Raw genomic sequence first — 21,033 nt, 5'->3', positions numbered from 1 at the left:
GCTTTGGGGGCTTGCTTAAGAGAAGGACTTTGTGATTTCCTGATTGAGACTTTGAGTAGCTGTAGGTTCAGACCCTCTGACTGCTCAGATGTAGACTCTCTTGATCCAGGGAAGCATGTAAAGTGTATAGCAAAATTGCTTTGATTCAGGCAGCAAAGTTCTGCTACTGATATTTATTTCCTTGCTTATATTTTCTCTCTGTGTGTGTGTGTGTGTGTGTGTGTGTGTGTTTGTCCTTGAAGAAGACCATGCCATCAGAGAAATAATGACATGACTTTGTTTTGAGCGAGGGAGGGTTGTGTAGGTCTCTGCATTTTCTCTGAAGTTCAGAGTGCCTACTTTTCCCCTGAACTAGTGCATGTAATTTAAAAAGATTTCTGACCCCTTAACCAGCTATCTTTCCTAGGAAAACAAATCTAAGAACCTGTGTTAGCAGTTATCCTGGGTAGGTCCATCTGGTTGCTATTACACATCCCCATCCAGTTTTTTTTCACAATGACTCAAAAGTTCTTTCTGAGATATTTTATCCCAGTGATTGTTTTTATTTTTACTTGCAGCCTCTGGTCTATCTGTTGTCCCCTGAATTGAGCATTCTAATTCTTGCCTTTACACCCTCACACAAACTGACATATAGACTCTCTCCCTCCTTAAACTTCTTCAGCTTAGGGCTTGTCTCTAGGCTTGTTCAATCATCCCAGTGGAGTGGAGACTCTTGGAAGACAGAGCCTGTTCTCTGGTTGACTTTTTCCCACATAAGGCTGATTTCAGTGTTTTGTTAGTATGATATAATTAACACTTGCTTTGGGGATTGCATTGTTGGATTACAAAATCCCTGATTGGTTTTACAACCATAGGTGACATTTTTTTTTTAACACCTGAGTATGTTGGCAGTTGTAAACTGTGCTTGTATGTGTGCAAAGAAAAAAATTTGAACATTTATTTAGAGAAGTAAGAAAGGACATTACACTTCATCTAATTCCATCACTAACAGAGGAGGAAACTGAACCTCAGAGAGGCTAAATGCCTAGCCCCAGTCACTGCTTTTAAAAAGTTATTTCAGCCATGTCTAACTCTTTGTGATACCATTTTGGATTTTCTTGGCAAAGATACTGGAATGATTTGCCATTTATTTTTATAGTCTGTGGGCACAGAGGTGGTCAATGATAGAGCTAGAATCTAGATCAAGATCTGCTGAATCTAGAACCAATGTTTCTCTTTCCTACTTGTCATGACCTCTCCTTGAGGAATTCTATTCTTGATCCCTATATCCTCAAAAATATTAAAAGTGCTTTTATTGCAAAAGGGTTTCCCAAAGTCCCCTCATAATACTGCTTATACTTCAGTTGCACAGTAATGCAAGTGTATAGATGTTCTTATTTTGCAATATAATGACTTCATCCTCTGATCCCAACAGTCCATTCCATTGTCCCCATCCATTGTGCAGAGCCCTTGGACGCACTGCTGTAGATTGACTCTCTTGCTCTTGGGAACCTTTCTGATGACAATTCATTACCTTTACAGTCATTATTATGATAGAAAGCTTGAAATGTTTTGAAATTTTTGGCACAGTAGTCACTTTTGTTATTGCTGACAGAATTAAAATCTAGCTTCAGTGAATTATGTTATAAACAAAAAAACTACACCTCACTCCATTGGGAGTAATCTGCCCTACACAAATCCAGGCTAACATTTCAATGGAATTGTTAATCAGGGACTATTTACAGCTGCACCTGCTCTTATTTGTACATGAAGCTGTGTAATCACTGTCAGTTCTTCCAGATCGTGGCAGCCAATAACCATTAATGTACCAGAAGGGCAATTAGAGAGGATCCCCATCTGTTCTAGGATAGAAGGGGAGAAACACTGGCTGCAATGCAAAGACCACCAAGGGAAATCAATGGAGCCACCAGGAAGGTAAAACTTGAGAGTCCTTGAATCCACAAATGACCATCCCTCTCCATTTTCCCCAAAGACCTTCCTTTTCCTATGATGAAATGTCAGACCAACACAAAGTCATGGGCAATATGACAACCCATCCTAATTTGTTCAAATATGGCCTCAGACACTGACTAGCTTTGTGACCCTGGGCAAGTCACTTATTCCTGTTTGCCTCAGTTTCCTCACCTGTAAAATGAGCAGGAGAAGGAAATGTCCAATGATTCCAGCGTCTTTGCCAAGAAAACCTCAAATAGGGTCATGAAGCATTGAACATGCCTGAAAAAAATGATGGAATAACAACTTCAAAATGAAATTTATCTCATCTTTAGAAGAAGAAAAAGAAAGGAGGTGTTTACTTTCAAGGGATTTTCTAAAAAGACATTTGTACCAATGGTTTATCCTCTCTGTAGAAGGGATTGATAGCACGATCCTAATAGAGTTAAGTTAATTTCATCAGTTTCTGAGTCCCATAGTTTCCATCTGCACAGCCTCTTTCTCATCTATACTTTATTTTTACTGGCAAATTCCTGGACCATTTCTATGGGCTATTACTATCTTCACACATCTATTTTCTCAAGCACCTCATCAATTTGTCAAAATAGTAAGTCTCCTTAGTATTAGATCTAGTTACATCACATCGGGAAAAAAAGAACATGTCGCTATTTCCACACCCAAACAGTGCTAATAAATGTTTAACAACCAGCTCTTTGGGAAAAAAAATATACAAAGGACACACTTTTATGTTGAATATGAATTACTGACACTTTCTCTGTCACTTAAATCCAGACAGTTAATAATACAATAAATCAAGGGCAAACTTATAGCATTTGTCTACTTCCACAGTATAAATGATAAAAAGAAATTAACCATAGGCTCCCTCAAGCCAGTTCAAGAAGACCCCAGCACATCCTTGTTACACACCTTTGCTGACAGTCACTTATACCTAGAAAATCATTTCCCTGTCAATCAAAGAGAGAACACTCATACATTACTTTAAATTTCACCAAGGGCTTTACTGATGTTATCTCATTTGATGTCCACACCCATCCTATGGGGCAGGTGCTATTATTATCTCTGTTTGAAAAATGAAGAAACTGAGGCTATGTTTAATACTGCTTCTTAACCCTGGGGTGGGGGGAGTGGAGAAGCTGAACACACTATAATTATAATGACCAAGTCTGGCCCATAAAGTTGTGAGAAAAAATGTAGATTTCTTACTTCTTTGCTGAGTGAAGGGTTACGGGTGTGGGACACTGTACAATCATACTTGTTCATCTGTAGGTTAATTTTCTTAACTGCTTTTTTCTTCTCTCAAGAGAAAATAACTTATATTACAAAGAATGACTCTTTTGTTGGGTGTGGGGGAAGTATTCACTGAGGCATGAAGGTGATATAAAAACAAAACACCGATAAAATAAAATTTAAAGTAAAAAAAATGCAACGACCAATATTGGTTCAGTTGGTGGGCAGCAAGCAAGCATTCTTTCAGTTTCCAAATGGAAAATGGTATGTACTTTTCTTCAGAGGCACTATATCAGGCAGTTTCCTTAAGTGGCTTTTTAGGGCAAGGTTCTTTGAGGTTTACATGGTGTGAAGTGATCAATGAGTCAAAAGGAAATGATCATGGAGGGTCCAAAAGAGGAACTTCTGCTTAGTTGCCATCTTGACCTCTACTGAGGAATTCATGCACACATACACACACACACACACACACACACACAGCCCTTCACACACACATACCCATGCATTTTATGTGTGTATGCACACATGCAGATATACATATATACATGTATATTTACATATACATATGAATGAATAAATGTATTTGCATCTATATATAAATATATTTCCACTTTCTCTCCTCTCACTCATTTTTCACTATCAAATGAAATATTTTAATGTGACTCTATTTTTAAATCATCTTAAACTTTGTAATAACAAAAAATCCAAATACTAGAGTATAATAACATTTTAAGTCAAATGCTAAATCATTCTCTTCTATTTCATTAATACAGGAACTCCTGGTATGGACATTTAGTGCCTTTCACCAAGGCAAATGAACTCCTATTGAAGGCAGGGACTTAAAAAGTTAGTCAGTTTCCTGATACAGTGAGATGTTAACCTGGCACCTTCCAACCCCTCCAAATGGGCTCTTGGACTCATCAATTACCAGCAACTCTTCTCTTAATGACTCAATCGAATGGTCTTTTAATGGTCTTTTCTCCTCCTTTTCTTTTTTTAATTCAGTAGAAGACAACCTTTATTTCACCCCATAAAAATGTGCAGAATAAGCTACAAAAGCCAAAGGAGATAATAAACTGATACAAAAAATGAACAAAGCCCTCACAGCAGTTGTCCTGAAAAGAACTTGAATCAGGGGTTATCAACGGGACACCACTTTCCCAGTCTCATGAATTCCTAGGCCTCCCGCAGTGTCTTGTATAGTCCTTTACAGGCCTGGTGTGGTTTCTGAGAGGAAAGCAGCCATTCCTGGGTCTGAAATGAAACACGAGTCCCTTCCCATTGGACCTGCCCTAGCTGAACCACTCATAGAAATAACAAGGATAGCAGGCACCATTCTATTCCCATTCCCCACCTGTATCAGGGTTCTGGATTTCATCCTTCAGCAAGTCATGTCACTTGACATTGATTCGGTCATTACTAGGTATCAGGCACTGAGCTAAGTATTGAGCATACTATAAGCCAAAAGAAATATGCCCCCTGCTCTCAAAAAGCTTATATTCTAAAGAGAGAAGACAAGACATGAAAGCAGGCTGAAAAGACTGTGGTAGCCATGTGTGTTCATGCTGCCAAAGGACAGAGAATCAGAAGAAGAGTGAGGAGAGGAACGAAGGATGGCTCTCCTTGGCTCTTTCTCAAAGTGGACGTTCCATGAGAAACTCACCAGTAGGAGAAGAGGCCACAAAGGCACCTTTCTCAGTCCTCACCCTTTTTGATTTCTGCAATATTTGACCCTGTTAACCACCCCCTCTTCCTGGATCTCTGCCTCTCACTGGATATTCCTGATGTTGCTGTATCACAGTTGTCTTCTACTTGTCTATCTGTGTTCCTTTGTAAGAATTATCCTTGTCCCATCCATTCTACATGATATTTCCCTGGACTCTATCTGTGGTACCTCTTTATCATTCTCTTTACTCTTTCTCTTACTCAGCTTTGAATTTCTCTTTCTCAACACCCTTGGACTGCACTATCATTTCCATAGGAATAATTCTCAAATCTGCATTTTCAGGTTTACCTTTCCCCTGAGTTATAGTACTGCTTCTCCAACTGCCTGCTGGACAGCTCTGCCTGGGTGCTGCTCAGTTACTGAACTTCTGTATGTCTCCAAGAGAACTCAAGATCTTTCCCCCTATATCTAGGATATCTCCTCACTTCCTTATTTCTGCCAAGGGTACTATTCTTCAAAGTACCTACATTCACAATCTAGATTGTTGACTGTTATTCAATTGTTTAAGTCATATCTGGCACTTCCTATCCCCTTTTGGGGTGTTCTTGGCAAAATTATTGCAGTGGTTTGCCATTTCCTTTTCCAGCTCATTCTGAGGAATGTGAGATGAGGAAGGTGAGATGAGGAAACTGAGGTAAGCAGAGTTAAGTGACTTCTCCAAAGTTACACAACTAATAAGTGACTGGGGCCAAATTTGAACTCAGGAAGATGAATCTTCCTGACTCTAGACCCAGCACTCTATCCATTGAGCCACCTTGCTGCCCTCACAATCTAGGAGTCATGATCAATTCTTAAACTCACCACATCCAATTCATTTCTAAGCCATGTGATATTATCTCCATATCACTTCTTTCTTGCATCCCCTTGTCATCATTCACAACCCAAACATTCTAGTTCAGGTCCTCATCACTTCCTACTTAGATTCTTGAAAGGGTTGCCACTAGCTTTCCTGCATGAAGTCTACTCACTCCCCAATCTATCTGTCACATGGCTATCACACAGATAGTTCTGAAATGCAGATGTGCTGATGTCACCAGAACTCACGGTGCTCCTGGGGCCTTGTACTGCTTTTGGGATAACATACCAACTTCATGGTTTAGTCTTTAAATTCTGTCACCAATTGGCTCTAGACTACCTTTGCAGACTTCACAGACATCATTCTAAATACAAACTGGACAATGTGCTCATTCTCACACACAACATCCTGCTATCATGCTTGTGTACAAGTTTTTCTCCAAGCCTGGCAAGCCTTCCCTTTCCACTTTTGGCTCGCCAAATGCCTCATTTACTGTAAGTGTAATCCAATCACCAAGCACTTAGTAAACATATACCATATGCCAGGCTCCATGATAAGTACTGAATATACAAAGAAAGGCAGAAACAGTCCCTCAACTCAAAGGGCACCCAGTGAAAATCTAATTCCTTCAAAAGATATTTTCTGATCTCTCCAGGTCTTAGTTTCCTCCTTGCACCAAATCACCCTGTATTTTTTTTTCTGTTTGTATTTTATAAATCTTGGGGAGCATACATTTCTAATGACCTTCCAAAGGGTCAAAGAGTAATGAATCATCCTGGGGAAAATTTAAAAGAATGTGTGCAGGCATACATTTACCAGATTCCTCAGGTTTCATTTTCCTTTGTCCTAGAAAAGACTTCTTTCCTTGGGCTTTGTGAGCATTGGGTAGAAAAGTGATGTCCATCCATGTTCCATTTTGGATTTACCATCTAAGAATCTAGAGTAGAGTGGCCAACCCAGCAGGATAGAGTAAAATGAGAAGTGGGATGACTCTTGGAGAACTCTGGGGGTATATAAGGAGTCTTTGAACAATACTGGACACCTAGTGTCTGGGAATGGATGGAGTAGAAGTAGAAAAGGATAGGTAGGATGAGAGGATGACAAGTGTTCCATGAACCATAGTTGCACAGTGAGATAAGGAGGCTCAACCTGCAGTATTTCCCTTCTCAGAGGGCATTGTCACTAAGAAATATTGGTGGGTAGGAAATCTCATACTTGCCAAGTCATTCTTTTTATTCTTTGATCCTTCCATTCACCAAGGTGGGGAGGAATGAGAGGAGAGTCAATTCTGCTACAGCAAACCCTGAAGATTGTAATTCAATAGCTGTTGAAGCATGTTTTCTAGCATAGCCTACCTTACTGTGCTTCTAAAGGATTCCTTTATAGAATTCCTATAAATTACAAGGCCATTAAAGGGGAAAGATTAACTTTTCAGTGACTATAAATGAAAGTAGGAAGGAAAAGAAAGAGGGAGAGGGAAAGAGGGAGAAAGAGAGGCAGGAGAAAGAGAGAACATGAGAGAGAGGCAGAGAAATCGAGACCGAAATGTTACAAATGTCAGAATTAGTGACTAAGCAAAATTTAAAGGATTTTAGGGCAATTTTGAACATATTCCAGGTCATCTCTTTACATGCACATCAAATTTGAAGCCAAGAAGGGATTTGAGTGGGTCTTCTGTGGAGCAGAAGGGGAGACTATGCTCATGTCAAAAAGCCCCTCATGGTCCTGGCCTCTCCTGTGCTGCAGCCATTGTGTTCACGTCTAGAGAGCAGTGCTACCAGTTGCCAAAACATAGAGTGTATCTCTAATTTGGCTAATTAATTAACTTAATTATGAGCAAGCCTGCTATTCTTGGTGGAGTTCAGAAAGCAGGGGAAGGAGCCAGATGTGAGTGGTCAGAAGTTTGGAACTAGCACACATGAATGCCTACCACAACCTTGTTTAGAGCCTGCTTCTATATCTATCCTGCCCCCTTCAAGTCTGTACAATAAAAACTCCTTAAGGGCAGGGTCTAAGCCCTGGGCTTGCTTAGCCTGCTTAGCCTAGCACCTGGCCTATAGGAGGTGTTTAATAATTTCTCATTGATCCATTGGTTAATGGATTACTGCAGGTGCTCATGTGGTTGCTCACATTCTAGGTATGTGCCTGAATCTCTTGCCTCTGCATACAATGAGAGCTCAATATTTGCTCCATAAATTGATGACATATTAACCCTTGTGCCACTGTGGAATTATCCATCACCAAAATCTGCAGCTCTTTCTTCCCAAGGAGAAATGCAAGTTCACATCTCAGAATTAGTTAATAAATGCTTTCTAAATACTGAAAATCAGTCAATAGACCCACAAACCTATGAAGCACCTACTATGTATATAGGCAGTAGGTACTGGGGATGAAAAGACAAATTCCTATTCTGAAGAAGCTTAAGAGGGAGCAATATACAACCATATGATTGTGTGTGAAATAAGTCTTTGGAAAATAAAGACAAAGTATATACAAATACAGAAGAGAGCTACAAGTGAGGGCCAGAGGGATAAGGGAAAGTCTCCTAAGAGGTGGCACTTGAGGGGGTTGACATTTAAAGACTTTCACAATATAGTCCCGATCTGCCTTTCCAGTCTCACCTCACAAACAACACTCCATTTCTGAAAATTGACTTACTATTGTCTTTATACAAATTGAAGATACACAGAAAAAACACATCCACATTTATGGAATAGTATCCATTCAACTTTGATATGACAAAACAAAAAAACTAACAAAATATTGAAGAGTTGGCTGAATAATACCCATCTTGAATAACATATTAATTTTACAAGGTACAAAAAGTACGGTGAGATGAAGCATCTTACAATGTGTGACAAAGACCGACCAAAGATAATGGTTGCCAAGGACCTCTACCAAGAGGATTAAGCTTGGGGGAGCTGATCTGAACAGCTACATAGACACTGACAATGGAAATGGACATCCCTGACTAATTTGGCTTCCTTTCTTTTTTTCCTTTGTGGGAGAAATCACAACTGGGAACTAAACCTGGATTCTATTGCTCCAATTGCTTTCTGCCAGGAGAATTCAGCTGCACTGGTTGGGTGGTGATCCTAACAAGTATGTCAACAAAGACTCAGATGTCTTCTATCTATTACCTCATTTGAGGGAAGCATCATAAATGAGAAACAGCTGATTTACGACTATGTGTACAATCACCAGCACTGACGTGACACCGCTCACCTAAAATCCCCAGATAATGCAAAAAATAGACTTGAAAGCAGTTACCAAATCTGTTGATGAGTTTTACTTTCAATTGTGACTAGAATGAAGGTGGCTTTTATTTACTGTATTTACTAATGTGGGGAGACAGTGTCCAGATTTTTTATTTCAAATTTAAGGTTTTTTTTAAGGTTTCAGGAAATATTAAAACTGATCAGACTGTCCCGAGGAGATTATGAGCTCCCCCAAAGTTCAGAAGAGGCTGTGAAATGCAGTTACCTCACCACCACGTTTTAGAATCCATAGTCACCTTCAAAGTTCAGCTCAGGAGTCTCCCCTTATTTAAGGATGCTGGCCCCCAACACCTGGCAATTTACTTTGTATTGACTTAACAAGGTTCTATGGAAGGCAACTGGAACCCATTTCCAAAAGCCAGTTGTCAAATTTTCAGCACATATGCATTAACATCTTGGAAATCAACAAATGCTACAAATCCGGGCTTGATTTTTTGTTTTGTTCATTGTCTAGACCTAAGAAAGTTATTGAAAGTATGTTGACTCATTTACATATTGTTGCCAGTCCTGTTTATCAGTTGGTGTTCGTGGAGAAGACCCCAAATCTGCAGCTTCTTCCTCAAGTCCCCCTACCTGCAGAGTGTCACATTCTTACTACTTTGGAGAGGACCCAACCTCTTTTGCTGAGGCAAGCCTAAGTGAGCTGTCTTAGAGCTATCTGTAAAAGCAGACTCACCTGGAAGCCATTACTGCTCCTCAGTGAGTAGCCCAGTAATGTGTTACAACCATGGTGGACTTAGAATAAAAACCTTTTAATTCTCTTTGCCTTGAGTTTTGCCTTGTTAATCAGGGTAAAAACCCAATGAAGAATTTTTCCTTTCAACAAAGGGATGGAACAAATATGAATTAAGCAGATTAAACTTAAAAGTGTGTTGTGCCACTCATTTTCCTTTTCTTCTGGAGAGCTGGTTGTTAAATATTTACTGTCACATTCCTGACTTATAAACATGTACATGTTGTCTCTTCTGACAGAACATAAGCTCCTCAAGGGTAAGAGTTATCATGCTGAAGTTGTCTTTGTTTCTTCAGTTTCTACCATAGTATTTGAAAATGTCTTTAGATCTGGAAGAGTTTCACACAAGTACAAGTCAAGACATCAGCCCATAATTCCATTGGTCCTCTTCAAGAAAGAAGGGGACAACAGCAGCAACTGCATCACCAAGAGGCCAGTAATTGGTTGCTTGACTTCATTTTGTCACAGTCGGGGCCAGCTCTAAATCTAAGATCATTTGGTGGTGTCTGTGTGAGACCAGATCACTCTGGATCTGCCAGAAGAATCTATTCAGGCTCCTTCCTGGGGAATGAGCCTTTTCAACATGAAGAATCCACTTTTGAAACTGTATATAACCATTGCCATTTGTTCCTTTTGGGTGCTGTTAGCCTGGCTTTCCCCTGACTCCTCTGCTCACCATCTCGGCAGACTCTGATGAGCAGAGAGAAAGGTCAGTTCTGTTGCTTTCTGACTTCATGATATTCAACTGGAACAGAAAGAAATCTCTGCAATGTTGGAGGCTTGGACAGCGTGCACACCAACAGTGAGGCTCCAGATAAGTCAATTTCATGAGATCTTGGTGCAATGGGCCTGGAGACTGGGATGAATGTTGGTGCCAGATAGGCCAAAAAGTTCCATGCTCACTGAACTACTTAGAGCTCTACGGACACAAAACATCAACATGGACTTCAGTACTCAGTATTATTTCCAAAAGCCCAGATGAGATTCAGAGTGCCTGAGAGAGCACAAGCTCATTCACGGCTGATAATATTTCTGGGAGGGAAGGAGGAAGGGAACAATCATTTATATAGAGCCTACTATGTGAGCAATGCTTTAAAAATTCTATCTCATTTGATTTGGCAACGACCCTGGCAGGCAGGTGCAGTTACTATTCCCATTTTAGAGTTGAAAAAATGGAGGCAAATAGAGGTTAAGCAATCTGTGCAGGATCACATAGTAAGTGTCTGAGCAGAGTTTTGAGCTGAAGTCTCCCTGACTCCAAGCCCAACTTTCTGTCCTCTGTAGCTGCCTAAGATAAGTGAGATAAGAGACATGTTTACCTGTAGAAGGGTCTCTGGAAAGCTCCACTGGTAAAAGTCTTAGGGAATAAGTGGATAAAAGTTTGAATGAGTAGATGAGACTAATTTTAATTAGCCTTGAATGGTCCATGTTCATTATCTCTTAAAAACAAAATAGCCAGATTAGGGGTGGGGAGAGACTAACAGAAAGATAGAAAGAGAGAGATAGGGGAGATAGAGATGAGACAGAAATAAGGAGAACAGCAGAGATACAATGAAAGAGAGAGAAGATAGAGAAAGAGAGGTGCAGAGAAAAAGACAGAGAGACAAAGAATATAAGAGAGAGAAGACAGGAAAAGACAGAAAGGGAGGGAGGTGGAGAGAAAGAGAGAAAGGGGGGGTCAGAAAAAGACAGAAAAGGAGAGAAGCAGGGCAAAGCAGAGGAACAGAAGACACAGAGAGAAAGAAAGAAGAGAGATGCCCATTCTACGGAACACTTGGGGTCAAACCCCATTCCCACATCACACGGGCCTGGCATGACTCTTCCCCTCTCACTGGTCCCAAACAACTCTAACATTTGGGGATCAAAGTCAGAAGACAGTGTGAAGCCCAGGTGAAGATTTCAGTTTCTCACTGGGAGTGAGGTCCCCGTGCCAATGAAAGCCCAGGTCTGGGCCACTGAGGAATAGTCTTATGGCTCCATATGTGGGGGCTTTATCCTCCAGAAGCTACTCAAATACTTCACCCAGACTTCAATGTTACACTGAACAAGGTAAAGCTGTGGGGCAAACTTGAGCAGCAAGCATGAAAGGTACCAGGTCCTGGATCAGCCCTGACTCTTGGCTCTGTCTTCCAAGAGCTTGCTGGGCTTTTGTCAGCAAGATGTTCAGGGCAATGCTCCATAATGTGTGTTACAGTGACTGAAGGATCTCTTCCCTTTGGTGAAAGCCCATACCACAGAAGGGGAGAATGGAGAAACACAACACAGATGACAGAAGCAAGGAGGATTGGGGCTGGGCAGGGCCTTGGAGACCCTCTGGTGCAGCAACCTCCTTTTACAAAGGAAAAAAATTGAGGCTCAGGGAGATCAATGGATCCGACTAAAGCCATATGACTGCTAAATAATGAATGTAGATCTGCAGATTAGGGTTTGGGAATTTTAGTTCTCTGCTTTTCCCCAAGATGTACACCTAGAAATATTTTCAAAAAAAATAAAGGAAGAAAGATAGAAGGAAAGTCAGGAAGGAAGGAAGGAAGAAAGAGAGAGAGAAAGAAAGAAAGAAAGAAAGAAAGAAAGAAAGAAAGAAAGAAAGAAAGAAAGAAAGAAAGAAGAAAGAAAAGGAAAGGGAAGAAGGAAAAAAGGGAAGGAAGGAGGGAGGGATTTAATTGTCTCTTTTCTACAACCCAAATTGTAAAGAAATAAAATCATTTCTCTTAATAAATAATTCAAACTTTTCACTAATTCAGACATGATACTCATATTCATATAATATTCATGTATGCATGTGTATTTGAAGAAAAATTTCTTCAGCTCACAAAGTGATCTCATATGGAACTGATCTGGCCTACACTCTCAAACACATCATCGCAAAAAAATCATATATAAAAAGATGGCAGCCAGCCAGGCAGATTGACATATCTTCTTTCCTTCCTCTCCCTCTTCCTCTCTTCTCCTCCCCTCTCTTCTCCTCTTTCTCTTCCTTCCTGCCTTCTCCTTTCACAGGGAAAATATTTTTATTTTTTATCTCTTTTTTTAACATTTTTATGTAAAAGTCATTTAACCTTTTACACAAGCACAAGGGTAATGAGCTCCTCAGTTAGGTCTCTGCATATTGCAATCCATTGCCTATTCCTTAGCCCTTCTTACATGAAGCCTCAGTTTCTGTATCAGTAAAGTAGGCAGAATGCTACTATCAACCCTGTTGGGGTTGTGGTTGTGGTTGTGATAAAGGTCAAATTCAAAGGGTAATTGAATATCCAGCAAACCAATAAAACACATCTGTAAAAAGTATTCTTAAATTTAAATATTTTGGTTCTTTGACTTTTCTACCATTATCTACTCCTTAGAAATATTTCTAATCAAACTAACAGAAAGAGAATTGAATCATTCTTTCCATTGATTCTGCTTATCTTATTGGAGAATGATCTCAAGGTCCTCCTTTGGAGTACCATGGAGAATGCACAGGGACTCCATATTGCCCTACCTCAAGAGCAAGCATCATGTTTGAGATTTCAGGCTGTGACCTGGCTCTTTGAAAGTATCCAATTAGTACACTGACCAGGATTTGCAAGACACTGGGAAGTCTGAGTAACAGATGCACTCATTTGCTAAACTACTGTGGAGGCCCCTAGTGGCACATTTTTGCTAAAAAAGTAATTAACTAAGCACAATATAATAGTTCTGAGCCTATTAGGAAAGTTGCCTAGGAATTTAAATAAATTTGCTATGATTAGAAGTAATGAAATCTTGAAGAGTGCCAGATTTAATTGCAAAAGTTGCTCAGTTAGCATGCCTAATATTGGGACTCGGAAATGGGTGGGAATTTAAGGAAGGTTCCTCTTGTTCCAAGGCTAAGTTAGAGAATACAGTCTCAAGGAAGCTTAGCATTTTCTTAGTTGCATTAGGGAAATTTGAAGTGGGATTGCCAACAAAATTACTAACAGTTCACACCTACAACAACCATGATTTTAAGAGGAGGTCCTGAACTGGGTACACATCAAGAAAATTTGGATGAAATGGGAGGAGGGAGAGAGATTGAGTGGATTAAGCCAGAGTGTCTACAGAGTGAGCAAAGACTTGTATGTTAAAATAATTTATATGGCACCTAAAGGTTAAAAGGAGACAAACAAATAACTTCTTGGCACAAGTTTATTTTCCCTGCACTCAACACAAGAATAAGCAAAAGAACGTTGTGCATGCTCTGTTGCTCGACTCCCAAGGAGTTGGGATGTGGGATCACATCTAGCCATGTCTGTTCATTGGTTTGAGAGCCCTTCTCAATCTCACCCCAACTTCCTGCTGCAGCCTTATTGGACCCTCTTCCCCTTCCTGCACTCTCTGCTCATCTCTACCTCCCCCACACGTGGCAACTTCTCCATGCCCAACTACTTGACTGGGGGTCCTCATTATTTACCTGGGCCTCATAGAATCTTTCTCTTCCCTTCATATACAACTCAAGCATTCCTTTCTGTATGAAGCTTTTCATAATGGTCCTAATGCTAGTGCTCTCTTGGCCAAGCTACTTTGTGATACTACGGTATTGAATATATAACATGTATTTCGGTCTTATATGAGGTGTCCTGAAATTCTTAGTGCTATTTTAAATAGCACTAAGATTTTTAGGACACAGATACCCTGTAACACAGAATACCATATTCTATACTATATTTTATAAAATAATATATTTTATAATGTACCATGGTTATTGAGTAACATATAATACTCTATATCACATATAGTAGTTAAATAGATAACTATCATATAGCGACTGAGCAGTAATCAGGTAGGGCAAGCAAGAGAGAGTAATGTTCCACAAATCTGGAGAGAAGGGAGTACCAAGAGGAGGTGATATTTGACAGCATCATCAGCTGCAGAGAGCTCAAGGACAATGAACATTGAGAAAAGGTCATTAGATTTGATAGCTTTGGAGAGAGCAGTTTTGGTGGAAAATGTGGTTAAAAACCAGACTGCAAAGGCGGGTGGGGGGCAGAGAGGAAGTGGATGCCCTAATTTGTCAGAAGGCATTCAGACATGAAAAGTAGGAGATCTGTGGGATGTAAACCAGCAGGGATGGGTAGAGAAATGAGGATGGGGGAGACAGCAGAAGAGACAGAAGTGAAAGTGGGGATAGGACAATGGACTAGAGAACAGATGACGTGATCATCAGGGCAGGTAGAAAGGTTTGCCTTGTCAAGGAGAGCAAGGGGAGAAGGAGAAAGAAGCCAAAGGCTCTGGACGATGTCACATAAGGAGGAGGAGAGAAGGGGGCTAAGTACATGATGAGGTTCTGTGTCTGTTCAAGATTTATAAATATTGACTGATCAGCTCTCTGGGGGGGGAAATAGAGTGGGCAAAAGCTTAGTATCAGGGAAATGGCAAAGGAATGGCAGGTGCTCAGATCATGAAGTGACCCTCCTGGGAGGGTTCACAGGAAGCAATGAGCCCGAATCACACAGGATGGGAATATGAGGATAACTTGGGGGTACATTAGTGGAGGAAACATCCCTGCCCCCAACCCTGTCACAGGAAAATGGAGCCAGGCTTCAACAAAGATGCTTCCAAGGGACGTCACTAAACAAGAGAATAGAAGCCCATCTTGTCGGATGAAAACTATCCCCTAGTCGTGTAAATTTTCACCCCCCCCTCCATTTGGTGTTGCTTCTCCTCAGTTCCAGGGTTGCAGTAGCTGCTTTGTGATGCAGAATTTTCTCCTTTGATCCCCTGGGAAGCCAGTATTACTTTGCACTCATGCAGCTAGGTATTTTTAGAACACTATTTCCACTATGTAAGCAAAACTGGGACCATTTGTCCAGGCCCCCCTACAGAGCTCTAATGAGGTGATGTTGCTAGAGTCAGTCAAAGTCAGTTTTGAGGGTCCCACTCCAGGTTGCACATCATAGTCACGGACCATGTTTCCAACCTCAAGAATCCTTGAGCCCAAGCTTTTCCAAAGCTGTTTTTCATCACAAAACATACTAAAATGGTGTTGACAATTGCCCTACCCCCACTCAATTAATTCTAGGGGCTCGCTAGTACCTCCAGAATAAAAATAGAAATTCTGAGTGACCTCTATCCCAAAGCCCATTTGTATGGAATTTTATCCTTGTTGGGAGAGATGAATGCCTTGACTGGTGTAAGGGGTGGTGTGGAATTGGTAAGAGGAGAAAAAACTGTAACCTTTGTCAGTATGGGGACAGGGATTACATTTTTTTGGTGTTCAAAGGGTCTGTCTTTCAAAGCCCATTCCAATCCTCTTGCACTTTATTCTCTCCTATGTAAACATGGAAAGTGCTTCATAAATTTTTGCAGGACTGTTGTGGACTTGAGAACTCTTCCAACAATTCTGGAGAACAATTTGGAACTATGAACCAAAGGGTTATCAAAATGTGATTACCCTCTCTCTCAGTAATATCACTACTAAATTTATATCCCTAAGATATCAAAGAAAAGAGAAAATAACCTATATGTATAAAAATATTCATAGCACTTCTTTCTGTGGTAGCAAAACATTGAAAATTAAGGGGATGCCGTCAATTAAGGAATGGCTGAACAAGTTGTGGTATGTGATTGTGAGGGAATACTAATGTGTTATAAGAAACAAAAAACAGGATACTTAAAAAGAAACAACTTAGGAAGACTTATACGAGCTAATGCAAAGTGAAGTGAGCAGAACCAGGAGAACATTGTGCACAGTAACAGCAACGTTATAACAGTGATCAATTGTGAAAGACTGAGCTAATTTCATAAAGACAACCATCTGAGGCAATTCCAAAGGACCCACAATGAAAAATTCTATCAAACTCCAAAGAGAAAACTGATAAACTCCTGAGTATAGATTAAAGCACTTTCTTTGTTTCTTGCTTTTTTATTTTTTGCAACATAGGTACATGAAAATATGTTTTGCATTCTATCTCCTTCAAGATGATTCACCCCTCTTGGACACTCAATGGTGGGAAGCCAACCTCTGGAAGATAATCACCCTGTTGCCTACCCTTCACATTCATTTCCAAGGCTATCAATGCTTTCTCTAAAGTACAATTCCTCTAAGCCTCCATTAGCAGAAATGGTTGTATCTTTCTGTAAGTTGGGCCATGATCCAGCTCACTGTTTGTGATGAGACTGTACATCCATCACTGCGAAATGGGAATGGAGGCCAGGGCTAAAGGCTTGGCAGGAGATCCGTCAGTACATTGCGTTTGTGGGTGAGGGAGCCATGGCTTCCTCAAAGTGGTCCATGTTTTATTAAGAAGGTGGCTGAGGCTGATCAATTAAATTCTGAAAGGAGGATTGTGTGACTGTCTGACTCTCACCTCTTCTTGTGCTATTGCTTATAAAATACATATATGGCCACTGATATATGAAGTAATGAAGGTTGTGCCCATAAAGTCTGGTTTGGGCATTTCTTCTTAGCTTCAGACAATGTAGCATTCAGTGATGAAAGGGCCCTTCAACCTGATGGAGTCCAACAGTTTTATTTCCTAGAGAAGGAACTAGGTCCTGGAAAGGCGAAGGAATTGCCCATGGTGTCCCTGGCTGGATGAAAGCAGAAATGGAACTATGGTACCCAGGTATCCCAAATCCCAAGTATATTGTTATGCTTTCTTCAGAAAGTTTGGAGGGCAATTCATTAGAAAATCATTACGAAAAAGCAGTATGGTACAAAGGTCCTTATTCTTGTTTTGTATGGCCCAGTCTCTTTTTGAGAAGCGAGGTGGAGCCAAGGCTTGCATTGTCAGAATAATGTTTTCAAAAAATCTTAATGGAATCAAATGCTCGATTTAATCAGTGATTAGTGAAAACAACGATGTAAATTTTCCCATTCAAATTTCCCTGGGAGGGAGAACATCTAGAGGGTTGTCCTAAACACTGGTAGTCCTGAGTTCAAGGTCTGTCTCTGTGCCATGCTCCTTGTGTGGACCAGAGAAAATGGTTCATCATTTCTCAATGTCCCAGGGACCTACAATTGTCATTCATAGATGATTTTCACACATCTAAGTGGAGGGAATTTTCACTTGGATGAATTCATAGGGCTGGATCATTCCTTACCCCTTCAAATAAAATTTCCTTTCCATGTGGAGATGATTATGCTCCTGATTGGGCACCATAGAGCAAGGGGTCCAAAAGCCTTTAACAAGGCTCTGAAACTGGGAGTCAGTGTGGTATATACCATAGAAGGAACACTTGCTTGGGAATCAGAGGAGCTGAGGTCTAATTTTACTATGCACCACCAATTTTTCTTAGCCAGATCTGCCTTTGTCAGATGATGGATGGAACTAGGTGGCACCTAAACACTGCAGCCTAGGATATCACATTTAGTGGCTGGCCGTATTCATGGAGATCTTTGTAGGGAGAACTGGATTACTTTGCCTCTAGACACAAATGTACTTTAGAAGTTGTGTACATCCACATGTACACACACACATACATATACACACATATACTCGAACACAAAATAGGTTTCTCCTTCTTACTTTTAGTGGTAGGGATGTGGAAGAGATGAGGGAAGAAAGACAAGAAGCTTCTACAATCTCTCGAAATGACTGTGAGGCAAAGGCCTTGCAGAGTTTCTCACCATTTAATTTTCTACTTCTGATTTGGCAGCAGAGAGCTTCATAGTCCTGGAGACAGAATGTGAATAAGTGTGAGCCCCAGAGTAACAGCCCTTCCTGGCTCTTGAGAGAATTTCCAAGGACTGTGAACAGGTGCTGTTAATTTATTTCCCCATCAGCCACCCTAGGCTTCCCAGGGGGGCGCCTTCATGAGAGTCCCCCACTCAGGTATGGCATTAGCTCTTCCAGGCTGCTGTGAGCATACCCTGTTTCAGCAGCCTCTCACTTGGGTTTGCAAAAGCCACCGCTGACCAGCATTAGACATCTAAGAAGCCTTATCCAATAGGTGGGCATGTCCAACAGCTGACCATTTCCCCAGTGGGAGCATGTGTCTGGGGATTTTCCACACAGTTCTTTTTGTTGTGGTTGTTTTTGCTTCTTCTATGTATCCCCAGGGATTAAAAAATCCTGGAATCTTATCGGGGAAAGGCTTTAAAGGTTACATGAATGTCCTTCCACCTATGAGAGGAATTAAAGTGCCAGTGATTTCCAACATTAATAACTATGCATTAGGACAATTAGTGTTTCAAAAAGGATTCACCATGAATAGTTCTTTAAAATCAAGAATTCTGATGAAGGCAGTGATCACCCATATCTCCAGAGGACCAGTTGTGAGTGCAACCCTGTCCTGACACAGAGATCAGGGAGGTCGGATGCAGAAGAGACACATTTCTGGACATGGATAATGGGGGATTGGTTTTGCTTGAGTACGTATGTTTGTCAGCTGGGGTTTGGCCCATTCTGTTCTCTCCTCTCCTTCTCTCTCCTTCTCTCCCCTCCTCTGCTCTCCTCTTCTCCCTCTCAATCTGCCCTCTCTTCTTTTTTTTTTTCTCTTCTAACAGTAGAGTGGTAGGGAGAAATAATAAATGCTTGATAATTGAAAAACATATTGTAATTACACACATAATTTATTTAAAATTATATGTACAATTATATTCATTATCTAATTATATAATATTTTAATAAAAAACAAAACGATTCCAATGATAACATGAGAACACCTTTTGGTTGAAATTAATGTTTTCAAGCTTCAGGGAGGTCAAGTCCCATTATCTCCTGGGGACAGGGTACAGTAGAAAGGCCTTAGTATTTTTTCTTAGCCATAAAGACCATCGTTGCTACCCTGACATTCTATCCTTGTCTTTCCTCATCACCTCCTCTGGACATATTTGAAGTTGTTGGCATCTTGGACTTGTCTCTGAATGCAGTCTATACTTTCCCAGTTTCGTCTACTCCTATCACTGCAAAGCTTGTCATGCTCCATCCCCGATCACTGTCTGTGCCCACCAGCACTTTGAAACTAACTCAAATGCCGCTTTCTCCAGGGAACCTTCCCTTGCTACCTCTGTCTAGAATGACTCTACCCCCCTCACGTGTTACACAGCACTTCATCCTGAACTCTATGAAGCTGTTATCATGCAATACTGTGCACTAAAGCCACAAGTGCAGATTAGCCTAGAGCTCTGGGGTGGTGAGCTCTGCTCAAGTCATTCAGTCAAGAAATCATGATGAAGCATTTTCAAGGTGGCAGGCACCATGCTGGGCAGTGGAGAGAAGGAAGGAAGGAAGGAAGGAAGGAAGGAAGGAAGGAAGGAAGGAAGGAAGGAAGGAAGAGAGAGAGAGAGAGAGAGAGAGAGAAAGAAAGAAAGAAAGAAAGAAAGAGAGAGAGAGAGAGAGAGAGAGAGAAAGAAAGAAAGAAAGAAAGAAAGAAAGAAAGAAAGAAAGAAAGAAAGAAAGAAAGAAAGAAAGAAAGAAAGAAAGAAAGAAAGAAGCAAGCACATATTAAGTGCTCAGGATGTTCCTGGCTCTGTGCTAGAGGATACAGAGGTGAGCACGAAGCAGGCTCTGCCTTCCACCTGAGGCCAGAAGTAGAACTGCTCATTCTCTGAGCTTCTCTCCCTCAACCTTGAACAAATGCTTTGTACACACAGGAGATGTAAAATAATTATCTATTGAGGGGATTCTTGAAATGAAAATTTTCTATAGTGCATCAGAGTCTCCAGCAATTCATGGCACTGAAGGACAGGACAGGCAAGTGCCCCAAATGTCAGCTTCCTAAGACACAATTTTTCCCTTCTCCCCCAATCCAGTCCCCAGCATCACAGGTGCTCAGATCCTAGAAGATGCCAGGATTCTGTCAATTAATTGGAGTCCACGTTTCATGTGACCCAGATAAAGAGCCTTCTTTTTTAAAAACAAATGAAATATGTCCTTTGAAAACATCTGCCAGTGAAATAGCAACAAGATACAGACAAGCCTCAGTGTCCTGTTTGATCACTGCAGGCAAGTAGGACCTCAGGGAAAAGTCAACTCTGCATCTGGCCCATCACCTGATTCCCAGTTGTCTCTGTCTCTATGGCAGCTACTCCTGGGCAACTGCTGCCCATCAACTCCTCCCACTGGCCCCAATTGCAGCTAATAGTTAGAGTTTATGGAGCTTTCAGCTTTTCAAAGTACTTTACAAATATTATCTCATTTCATTCTTATAAAAACCCTAGGAAGAAGGACCTTTTTATTATTCCTATTTCACAGATAAGGAAACTAAAGGAAACAGAGGTTAAGTAACCTTCCCATGGTCACAGAGCTAGTGAGCACTTGAGATTAGTTGTGAAGTAAGGTTTACTTGACTCTAGACTCTGTGCTCTATCCAGTGCACCACTTGGCTCATTGCTACTGCTCATTTAGGAAAGGGGGCAATGGCCCCCAAGAACAAG

This window comes from Notamacropus eugenii, chromosome 7, assembly GCF_028372415.1.
Source record: "Notamacropus eugenii isolate mMacEug1 chromosome 7, mMacEug1.pri_v2, whole genome shotgun sequence".
Taxonomy (NCBI): Eukaryota; Metazoa; Chordata; class Mammalia; order Diprotodontia; family Macropodidae; genus Notamacropus; species Notamacropus eugenii.
Note: the sequence above shows the minus strand (reverse complement) of the source record.